The sequence below is a fragment of the Artemia franciscana genome, chromosome 2 (genome assembly GCF_032884065.1).
Source record: "Artemia franciscana chromosome 2, ASM3288406v1, whole genome shotgun sequence".
NCBI classification, from domain to species: domain Eukaryota; kingdom Metazoa; phylum Arthropoda; class Branchiopoda; order Anostraca; family Artemiidae; genus Artemia; species Artemia franciscana.
In genome coordinates this window covers 46,309,210-46,321,479 of record NC_088864.1, presented here as the reverse complement: position 1 = coordinate 46,321,479, position 12,270 = coordinate 46,309,210, and the positions used below count along the sequence as shown (strand labels likewise).

At 31.3% G+C, this 12,270-nt stretch overlaps 1 non-coding gene across 1 annotated transcript; it reads left to right on the top strand.

The window, feature by feature from the left end:
- Window positions 1-5,507: 5,507 nt before the first annotated feature.
- Trnar-ucg (transfer RNA arginine (anticodon UCG)) lies at window positions 5,508-5,580 on the top strand. The gene has a single exon. It is a non-coding gene; the product is annotated as a tRNA-Arg (tRNA).
- The last annotated feature ends 6,690 nt before the right edge of the window (window positions 5,581-12,270 follow it).

The following is a 12,270-nucleotide window of genomic DNA, read 5'->3' as shown; positions in this document are numbered from 1 at the left end:
ACTATTCAGTTTTGTTTTAAAACTGAATAGTAGTAAACCTTGTGAAAGTGGTAAAAAAACAGTAGAAAGCAAGTGAAAAAGACATGGTACCAAGTTACTTAAGAAAATATGTATTTCTTTTGAACGTGTACTTGTCTTGGCGGATCAGCAAATTGTGGCTACATTCATTGTAACCCACGAAAAGCGGGGACGACCGGGACACTCAAAGAGAAAGTAACCAGTACACAAGGAATGTTCGATTAGCAATCACCATCAACAAAGCACCCGGACACAAATGACGACCGGGACACAGGGAGTATAAATGACGACCAGGACATAAGTAAAAAAAAAACTAAAAAAAACTAAAAAAAAGGTAAAAACTACAAAAAAACTAAAAAGAAAAAAAACTAAAAACTAATAAAAAAACTAAAAAAGCTAAAAAACTAAAATAACTAAAAAAGAAAAAAAAAGAAAAAAGGAAAAAAAAATGAAAAAATAAAGGAGAAAAACAAAACTAAAAAAAAAATAAATAAAAAACAACTAAAAAGAAAAAAGAAAAAAAACTAAAAAAACTAAAAAGAAAAAAGGGGAAAAATACAAAAATTTATTTCATCATATACCATTTCAAAAACGAATGTGTATACAGACCGGGACACCGGGATACAAATGACGACCGGGACACAGGGAATATAAATGACGACCGGGACACAGGGATACAACTACAAAGGGGACGCCGGGGGGCACAGGGGGATATATAAATGACGACGGGGACAGGGAATGTTTGATTAGCAATCACCATCAACAAAGCTCGAGGGCAATCATTAGAATCATGAGGTATAACTAAAAAAACTAAAAAAAAGGTAAAAAACTAAAAACTAAAAAAAGACTAATTCAAAAACGAATGTATATACAGACCGGGACACAAATGACGACCGGGACACCGGGACACAAGGAATATAAATGACGCGCGGGACCCTCAAAGAGAAATGACAGACTGGGACACCGGGACACAAATGACGACCGGGACACATGGAATATAAATGACGACCGGGACACAGGGACACAACTACAACGGGGACGCCGGGGGGCACAGGGGGATATATAAATGACGACGGCGACACAGGGAATCGTCGATTAGCAATCACCATCAACAAAGCTCAAGGGCAATCATTAGAATCATGAGGTATAGATCTGGAGACGGATTGTTTTCCCATGGACCATTATATGTTGCATGTTCAAGAGTCGGTAAACCTGACAATCAATTTATATGCACAGACAATGGGACAGCAAAGAATGTTGTATATTCGCAAGTTTTACGTAGTTAAAAACTTATATATATATATATATATATATATATATATATATATATATATATATATATATATATATATATATATATATATATATATATATATATCTATCTATATTCACAGGTGGGACATAGGGACACAACTACAATGGCGCGTAACTAATATGGCACGTAACGACTTACGCGCGCGGGGGGGCTTGGAGGGGGGCGAAGCACCCCCACTAACTAGGTGTTGGGGTTTTGCTAGTATGTAAGAAGTTCTGTTCGTTTTTAGTTTTAATGTTGCTTCTTACTTTCAATTGAAAAAGACTGTTTTTATTTAATTTTTGATAGTTTATTTTTCAAATAATTTAGGGAAATTCGGCTCCCCCTCCGCGGAATACCTCCTTTCCTCATTAAACCATGGACAGATTCTCCAATTTAGTCCTCCCACGCCCCTCCCACAAGAAAATTCCAATGAAAACGTCGATATACTTCCCATTAACCAATACTATACTTAAACAATGGGCAAAAGTCATAACTTGCATTCACTCCGCCGGGGACTGTGGGGTGTGAAGTCATCCTCAAAGACATATTTATTCGAGTATACTGAACAAAATCACTATCTTAACATTTTTATCTGGTGAATTAAGGGGAAAGTGAAGATGGGAGGGAGGCTAACAGCCCTCCTTTTTTGCTGCTTTAAAAAGCCACTAGAACTTTTGATTTCCTATTAAATGAGCCCTATACCGATCTTTTATGATTACACTTTGATTTTATTACCCCTGTGAAAAAAAAGAACTAAAAAAAATTCCCCCTTTTTCAAAATTGGGTAAGTTTTGCAGGCTCGTAACTTTTGATGGGTTCCATTAAATTTGATGAATTTTATATGTTTTGAAGAAGCATCAAAATTCGATTATTTTTATGTATCTATTGTTATCAAGTTAAATTTTAAGTTCCTTTTATTATCATATACTTCCATCTGTAAACAAAAATATCCCAAAGGGCTCAATGGCCCATCATTTGGGGAAAAAAACAAAAAAACAAAATATGAATAACTATTAAATACATTAACACCTAAAATATATTTAGATTCTATTCACCAATCCTTACCCGTGTACAGCTGGTCTCACCATCTAGTTTAAAAAAAAAATATACATCGAGAAACACTCACACCACTAAATTCTAAATAGTTGAATTCATTCCAAATAATTAATTAGTTAAATTCATTTTAAATAATTAATTAATTAAATTAAATCTAAATAATTAAACAATATAAATAACTGAGTCAATATTATAAATTATTTTTTTTTATCAAAAGTTTCTTTAACTGTTTCTTGAAGGAGCCTTTGGTACAGGACCGTCGAATCACAACAGGAACGGAGTTCCAGTCAATCCCGATAACAACTATCAGACCAAAGTCCGAGCGCACTGCAGGGGTGGATGGTACTAGCACATCATCCGGATTCTTAGTTTCATAAGGATTGACATTTCCAACAAGTTCAAGTAGCCCAGAAAAACTAGATGGAAGGTCTCCGCGGAAATATTGAAATGCAATGAAAGAGAGGAATGAATATTCAGAAGTTCAGCAGAAATATGAGTGGTAGACTGCGGGACTTTCGCTGATTTCAGTTGGAGATCATGTAAAGGTGTAAGTAAAGATGGAAATGCAGACATCCACACTGACGAGCAGTAACATATATAAGGGTAAATAAGAGAGAAGTATAATAGACGAAGGATAGAGAAAGGAAAGACTCGCTTCAGCTTCCGAATAAGTCCAAGGCCTCGAGAAATCTTTAATCTCATTGACCCAATATACATCTTGAAAGATAGGTTTTCATCCAGAAGTACCCCAAGGAATCGAACAAACCGGTCAGCTGGGCTGGATATGCATCCCTTAGACGTATGAAGCTCTATTACTGTAGGGCAGCTTTTGCTATGCGGGAGAATATAATAAGAAACGATTTTTTTTACATTCGAAGCTAACAAATATGCATCAAACCAATTATATATGTTTTCTGTCATCAATTGTAGCTTGAGGATAAGGGATGATTCATCAGGTGCTACAGCCCCAGGGTGCTGTCGCCGGCGAAAGCAAAGAGTTCTTCATGTTGACCAGGCATAGCCAAGGCTCAAACCTCAGTATCTCCTTTCTTACACAATTGACAACAAAAATCATATTGTCGGCTCCTAACTGTCGATAGAGGTCATTGACATATATGAGGAAAAGAACTGAGCCTTGTGTTACTCCATATTTAACTGGAACATGCTCATCTGAAGCTTCACCTGCGAAGGATTGGCCAGTTAGGAATGAAGAAAACCAGGACAAAGCTTCTCCACGAACACTTTGATGCTACAACTTACCAATAATGATCTCGTGTGCAAGGCTGTCAGAAGCCTTCTTCACATCAAGGAATATTGCCGCAGGGATAAGACCGAAGTCTAAAAACTATCGTAAAAAATGAAAAAGACTTCTCCCAAAAAACAAACTGGTGATGATGAAACAACTTCTTTGCGTCCAGAAAACTCAGCAAACGCATTGGCATAGACTTTTCAAATATTTTACAATAAACAAACAGAAAAGATTTAGGCCTATAGTTCCCTGGTCCTTCCAATTACCCCTTCAAATAGTGCTATCCCTTGTGCCAACTTGAAACGCTGATGGAATGTTCCAAGCTTGAATGACTGGTTGACCAAGTAGCACAGTGGTGTAATAATTGACGGAAGAATTTGTTTAATTGATTTGGCAGGAATTTGGTCAAATCCAGATGAAGAATTTTAATGATGAAATTATTATTATCAGTTCTTGCTCAGTAACTGACTCAAGAGCCATCGAATTTGCACAGGAAGGACTGAGGAACTGCTTCCAAGATCTAGAACTTGAAGAAGGAACCACACTAAGCGCCGTTGTTTTCCCGACCCCAGCAAAAAAAATTTGTCATCTGACGTCACACTTGGTCTTCATCCGAGAAAAGCTGATCCTGAACATAAAGTGATTTGGGGAACTTCTGGGGACTTGCCGACAGTTGCTTAGCTCCCTTAATTACATCCCAAGTTTTCTTAAAATTTTTGCCACAATCCACAAACCTTCGGGAAAAACATGTAATTTTAGATTGTCAAATCAGCGTTTTAAGCAACTTCGGGTATAGTTTCAAAGCCTCTAATTTAGCATCACTTGGTCTATTCCTATAATCTTTCCAAAGGTTCTGTTTCCTCTTTATTGACTTCAGTACTCCAGCTGTAGTCAATGGGGCTAAGGGTGTTGATCATTTAGAAAGACCTGGTTGGTGTGCTTGGCAATGGTGTATAAATTTCTCCTTTACTGGAGAAATTACAAGACTCTGTATCTTAGAGTTTCGGTTATTACAGAGCTGCATCGCTCCTTACTTACAATTCGCTACCACGAATTGTTTGATTAGTTAAAAATTGAGATCAAGATATAGCCTGTTCAACTAAGAGTCCCCTTTAAAACTCTGTTGATCAAGTCAGTCTGAATCTTAAGACTGAGATACGAAGTAACCTGATAGGTGTCCAGGGAAATCAGATAGCAAAGAAACATTGTGAAGAATAACTTCTTCGTGATGTTATTTTTCCGACACCAGCTCTTCCCTCTTAGTGTGAGTAAGGCAAAAATCTGTGGCGGTCATAAAAGGACGGAATTTACATAAAAGAAACTACAGCCTTGATTGGATCCTTTAGAGCAGTGGTTCCCAACTGATTTCGGGCCATACCTTTCTAGGCATTTCTAAAATCCTCATTTTCCCTCATAATATTTAAATTTTGTTATTCAAAATTTCTGGGATTTTCACCTGAGGGAAGCTTAAAAGGCCGTTAAATTGGTGTCTTTTTTTGGGTCGTTCTCTAAGCATACTTTATACTAATGAAATATATTGTGTATAATACAACACACCTGAGGACAACACCTTTTATTCAATCTATTACATCATTGCAATACTATCATTTATCTTTTTTCCTCTTCAAATGCATATGAACGTGACATGATTCACATGAAAATTGTTTTTTATTTTCAAAATTGAGGCTTTAAATTATAGTCAGCTGAACGGTGCACGTCCTGCCGATGACTCACCAAAATTTTGCGTTGCCGCACCGGTAGGGCCCGCACCCAACGCTGGGAATGTTAGATGTGGAGGATACAACTTTAGGTATTTGCAATATCAGGTTCCTGGTAGCTTCAAACAATTTAAATAAATACAATATACAAATATACAATATGTTCTAAGGCCGCGTGGCCTAATAGATAAGGCGTCGGACTTCGGATCCGAAGATTGCAGATTCGAGTCCTGCCGTGGTCGTATAAATAAATACAATATACTCTAATATACAATTTACATTTAGTTACAATTTAAACAAAATTTAAACAAACTTCTCATGGTACTTCGGAAAATCTTAAACTTAAAGAAATCAACTGATTTTGTTTCTTTATTAGTTTAAATGGATAAACCAAATAGGCCTACTTGCAGCAGAAATTTTTTAAAACTCTAGTTTGTAAAAGTTTTTAAAGCCAGCTGCCGAAAAGTATTATTTTTCTGAAATCTCAAATTCTTCTAGGAGTATTCCAAGTAGAATCATCTATTTACGAAGTTTTGCTGACAAGCTTGATTCAATATAATGCCAGTTCTGTAGTTGGCAGTATTTCACTCTTTATTTTGTCGATGTTGAAGTGACGAAGATGCCTTTTGACAGGAGAAAGTTTCGAAAGTTTGAAAAGCTTTTCAATCTACATTATAGAATTAGTTCTTTTTAGCATAGAATTACTTTTTATTGGCTGCAGAAATTCAAGAGGAGAGACATCTTTGAATTCTCTATTTAGACAGAAAAGGAGAACTTTCTGTATTACCATAGATAGTTGTAATAGCTCTGAATCGTGCACAAGAGTAATTTTTTTCAATTCCTAATGATAAACTTGAATATTGTTTTTGAAGAAGTGTGCTTGAAAAATAATATAAATTAGGCTGTATAGGTCGTCTTAAATCCAAAGTGTTCATTCCCTGACTGGAAAAAATGCATTGGTAGTTTAGTTACTTAATAAGCTTCTAGTAATACTTTTACTTAGCTTTCGAGAGACTATTTGGTAGTAATATCGATCTAGACTATTTATTTTATAATATTTCTTGACTTCATTTTATAAGGAATTTATTTTAAGTATAACAACAAATTTTTCTTTCAAGCCAATCAATAAAGGAAAAAGGTTCAAAATCCAAACAATATCCTGGTGGTTTATGATATATATATATATATATATATATATATATATATATATATATATATATATATATATATATATATATATATCATGCAACTCTTGAACATGCAACGCATAATGGTCCATGGGAAAACAATCCGTATTCAGATCTATACCTCATGATTCTATTGATTGCCCTTGAGCTTTGTTGATGGTGATTGCTAATCGACCATTTCCTTTGTTGCCGTCGTCATTTATATATCCCCCTGTGCCCCCCAGCGTCCCCGTTGTAGTTGTGTCCCTGTGTCCGGGTCGTCATTTATATTCCCTGTGTCCCCGTCGTCATTTGTGTCCCGGTGTCCCAGTCTGTGATTTCTATTTGAGTGTCCCGGGCGTCATTTATATTCGTCAGGATATTGTAGGGCATCGTAGCATCGATGAGTTTAAGCAATTCTTGTCAACTGATTGTTTCAACTATAAAGAATATTATCTAGAGGTAAGGACTGATCACCGACCACAACGATTGCCACTTTGTTGATAATTGCGTATCAGGAGGCATCAATTCGATTGCTGTTTTTAAGCAGAAGCACTAAATTATTATTTTTGTGGAAAAGATGATATATATAAATATATATATATATATATTTTCTTTTTAGTTTTTTTGTAGTTTTTACCTTTTTCAGTTTTTTTCTTCTTTTGTATTAATGCTAAAGCCAAGGTTCAAACATGGAGCCTCTCGGACCTAGAACCTGAAACATAACGCTTTACCAACTCAGCTACTTCGGCGTGAATACATTCGTTTTGAGCAGCTTCCTCGGGTGTTGCCATTGTTGTCCTGGTCGTCATTTATATTGCCTTTGTCCCGGTCGTCATTTGTGTCCCGGTATCCCAGTCTGTAATTTCTCCTTGAGTGTCCCGGTCGTTATTTATATTCCCTCTGTCCCAGTCGTCATTTGTGTCCCGGTCTGTAATTTCTCTTTGAGTGTTTTTTCTTTTTAGTATTTTTTATTTTTTTTTACATTTTTTCTTTTTTCATGTTTTCTTTTTCTTCTTTATTTTTCAGCTTCACTATGAAATACATATCGCCGAACCTTTGTTTTTTTAACTAAAATCTGGTAGGCATTGATGACCTTATCCAAGTCAAGATCCCAAACCCAATCATCATCGCTATCATTTTCAGTTTTGATATGTTTTGACTATCGCTGTCCAGGTGGATTTTCATCTAACTGCGCGGTTTTGCGTTCTTTAGCCTTAAGCCTGTTTCCTTGCTGTTCTTTTGATTCCTCGGCACGCTTTCTTTTCTGACTTTCTCTATCAGCAGCAAGTTTTTTGGCATAGACTCTTTGAGCATCTTCATCGGCTTTTGCCATTGTAAGTTCATCAGTCATTTTAAACTTAAACATTAATAATTTTCTACGTGAACATATATGTCTTAAATATCTTTAATGACGTCACCGTCATAGCAAAAATGACGACAACTAACTTCATGACGCCAGTCGACACAGAAACATGACGTCACCTGATCCACAGACAGACAACTTATTTTTGTATATATAGATAGATATAATTCTAAAATTGTCAGGTAATTTTCTATTTTGAAATAAAAACTAAAAATTATTGCTCAGACAACATAAATATTTTTGATATTTACATAATAGCTTTAGTGGTTCTGGACTGAAAACTAAATATGCTAATCAAATTGGGAATTGGAATCTTTTAGGTTGAAAAGGCAGATCCATTGGAATCATGAGAATGCGTGGAATAAGAAAAGCCTCACCCTCAAAAGGTCCTGTCAAGATTGTTGCCTCTATTACGTTATAACAGACATAACACGTCATTTGTGTCCCGGTGTCCAGGTCTGTAGTTACGTTAATCGACAAACATGACGTCCCGGTCGTCATTTATATTCCCTGTGTCCCGGTCGTCATTTGTATCCCGGTGTACCGGTCTGTATATACATTCGTTTTTTAGTTTTGTTTTTCTCCTTTATTTTTTTCCTTTTTTTTTCTTTTTTAGTTTATTTAGATTTTTAGATTTTTTAGTTTTTTTATTAGTTTTTAGTTTTTTTTTCTTTTTAGTTTTTTTGTAGTTTTTACCTTCTTTTTAGTTTTGTTAATTTTTTTTTTTACTTATGTCCTGGTCGTCATTTATACTCCCTGTGTCCCGGTGCTTTGTTGATTGCTAATCGAACATTCCTTTTGTCCTGGTCGCTTTCTCTTTGAGTGTCGTCATTTATTTTTTTCTTTTTTAGTTCTTTTAGTTTTTACCTTTTTTAGTTTTTTTTAGTTTTTTAGATGAAAATTTTTTTTAGTTTTTTCCTTTTTTTCTTTTTAGTTTTTTATTGGTTTTTACCTTTATGTTAGCTTATTTATCAGTTTTTTCCTTTTTTTTTATTTTTTTTTTATTTTTTATTTTTTTAGTTTTTTACCTTTTTTTAGTTTTTTTAGTTTTTTTTGTTTTTTTAGTTTTTTAGCTTTTTTACTTTTTTTATTAGTTTTTAGTTTTTTTGTAGTTTTTGCCTTTTTTTAGTTTTTTCAGTTTTTTTTTTAGTTTTTTATTGGTTTTTACCTTTATTTTAGCTTATTTTTCAGTTTTTTCCTTTTTTTTAGTTTTTTTTAGTTTTTAGTTTTTTTAGTTTTTTACCTTTTTTTATTTTTTTTATTTTTTTTAGTTTTTTAGCTTTTTTATTTTTTTTATTAGTTTTTAGTTTTTTTTGTAGTTTTTGCCTTTTTTTTTAGTTTTTTTAGTTTTTTAGCTTTTTTATTAGTTTTTAGTTTTTTTTGTAGTTTTTGCCTTTTTTTAGTTTTTTTAGTTTTTTAGCTTTTTTATTTTTTTTATTAGTTTCCCGGTCGTCATTTGTATCCCGGTGTACCGGTCTGTATATACATTCGTTTTTTAGTTTTGTTTTTCTCCTTTATTTTTTTCCTTTTTTTTTCTTTTTTAGTTTATTTAGATTTTTAGATTTTTTAGTTTTTTTATTAGTTTTTAGTTTTTTTTCTTTTTAGTTTTTTTGTAGTTATTACCTTCTTTTTAGTTTTGTTAATTTTTTTTTTTACTTATGTCCTGGTCGTCATTTATACTCCCTGTGTCCCGGTGCTTTGTTGATTGCTAATCGAACATTCCTTTTGTCCTGGTCGCTTTCTCTTTGAGTGTCGTCATTTATTTTTTTCTTTTTTAGTTCTTTTAGTTTTTACCTTTTTTAGTTTTTTTTAGTTTTTTAGTTTTTTCCTTTTTTTCTTTTTAGTTTTTTATTGGTTTTTACCTTTATGTTAGCTTATTTATCAGTTTTTTCCTTTTTTTTTAGTTTTTTTTTATTTTTTATTTTTTTAGTTTTTTACCTTTTTTTAGTTTTTTTAGTTTTTTTAGTTTTTTTAGTTTTTTAGTTTTTTTAGTTTTTTTAGTTTTTTAGCTTTTTTACTTTTTTTTATTAGTTTTTAGTTTTTTTGTAGTTTTTGCCTTTTTTTAGTTTTTTCAGTTTTTTTTTTAGTTTTTTATTGGTTTTTACCTTTATTTTAGCTTATTTTTCAGTTTTTTTCCTTTTTTTAGTTTTTTTTTAGTTTTTAGTTTTTTTAGTTTTTTACCTTTTTTTAGTTTTTTTTATTTTTTTTAGTTTTTTAGCTTTTTTATTTTTTTTATTAGTTTTTAGTTTTTTTTGTAGTTTTTGCCTTTTTTTTTAGTTTTTTTAGTTTTTTAGCTTTTTTATTAGTTTTTAGTTTTTTTTGTAGTTTTTGCCTTTTTTTAGTTTTTTTAGTTTTTTAGCTTTTTTATTTTTTTTATTAGTTTTTAGTTTTTTTTGTAGTTTTTGCCTTTTTTTAGTTTTTTCAGTTTTGACGTCACCTGATCCAGTTTTTTCAGGTGACGTCACCTGATCCATCCACAGATGTCCCGGTGCTTTGTTGATTGCTAATCGAACATTCCTTTTGTCCTGGTCGCTTTCTCTTTGAGTGTCGTCATTTATTTTTTTCTTTTTTAGTTCTTTTAGTTTTTACCTTTTTTAGTTTTTTTTAGTTTTTTAGATGAAAATTTTTTTTAGTTTTTTCCTTTTTTTTTTTTAGTTTTTTATTGGTTTTTACCTTTATGTTAGCTTATTTATCAGTTTTTTCCTTTTTTTTTAGTTTTTTTTTATTTTTTATTTTTTTAGTTTTTTACCTTTTTTTAGTTTTTTTAGTTTTTTCAGTTTTTTTAGTTTTTTAGCTTTTTTACTTTTTTTATTAGTTTTTAGTTTTTTTGTAGTTTTTGCCTTTTTTTAGTTTTTTCAGTTTTTTTTTTAGTTTTTTATTGGTTTTTACCTTTATTTTAGCTTATTTTTCAGTTTTTTCCTTTTTTTTAGTTTTTTTTAGTTTTTAGTTTTTTTAGTTTTTTACCTTTTTTTAGTTTTTTTATTTTTTTTAGTTTTTTAGCTTTTTTATTTTTTTTATTAGTTTTTAGTTTTTTTTTGTAGTTTTTGCCTTTTTTTTAGTTTTTTTAGTTTTTTAGCTTTTTTATTAGTTTTTAGTTTTTTTTGTAGTTTTTGCCTTTTTTTAGTTTTTTTAGTTTTTTAGCTTTTTTATTTTTTTTATTAGTTTTTAGTTTTTTTTGTAGTTTTTGCCTTTTTTTAGTTTTTTCAGTTTTGACGTCACCTGATCCAGTTTTTTCAGGTGACGTCACCTGATCCACGATCCACAGATCCACAGATAACTTATTTTTATATATATAGATAGTTTTTTTTTTTTACTTATGTCCTGGTCGTCATTTATACTCCCTGTGTCCCGGTGCTTTGTTGATTGCTAATCGAACATTCCTTTTGTCCTGGTCGCTTTCTCTTTGAGTTTCGTCATTTATTTTTTTCTTTTTTAGTTCTTTTAGTTTTTACCTTTTTTAGTTTTTTTTTAGTTTTTTAGATGAAAATTTTTTTTAGTTTTTTCCTTTTTTCTTTTTAGTTTTTTATTGGTTTTTACCTTTATTTTAGCTTATTTTTCAGTTTTTTCCTTTTTTTTATTTTTTTTTTATTTTTTATTTTTTTTAGTTTTTTACCTTTTTTTAGTTTTTTTAGTTTTTTTAGTTTTTTAGCTTTTTTACTTTTTTTATTAGTTTTTAGTTTTTTTTGTAGTTTTTGCCTTTTTTTAGTTTTTTCAGTTTTTTTTTTAGTTTTTTATTGGTTTTTACCTTTATTTTAGCTTATTTTTCAGTTTTTTCCTTTTTTTTTAGTTTTTTTTAGTTTTTTTTAGTTTTTTACCTTTTTTTAGTTTTTTTAGTTTTTTTAGTTTTTTAGCTTTTTTATTTTTTTTATTAGTTTTTAGTTTTTTTTGTAGTTTTTGCCTTTTTTTAGTTTTTTTAGTTTTTTAGCTTTTTTATTAGTTTTTAGTTTTTTTTTTAGTTTTTGCCTTTTTTTAGTTTTTTTAGTTTTTTAGCTTTTTTATTTTTTTTATTAGTTTTTAGTTTTTTTTGTAGTTTTTGCCTTTTTTTAGTTTTTTCAGTTTTGACGTCACCTGATCCAGTTTTTTCAGGTGACGTCACCTGATCCATCCACAGACAGACAACGTATTTTTATATATATAATAATATATATATACAGAAGATATATTCAATGGTGTTGACAGGTAGGGTTCAGGACTATTTCCTTTTCTTTTTCTTCGTACTTTCGTTTCATATAATTAATCTAGGTCAGATTTTTTGGATTTTATTCTTCTCGTTTGTGAAAGTTAGTAGTTTATTTATTTTGTCTGATTGCCTCTGCTTCATTAATACTTAATGAATTAATGCAACTCCAGTGTTAAAAAGGTAAGGGATGCGGGACTAGACCCTTAAAGTCCAGACTGAT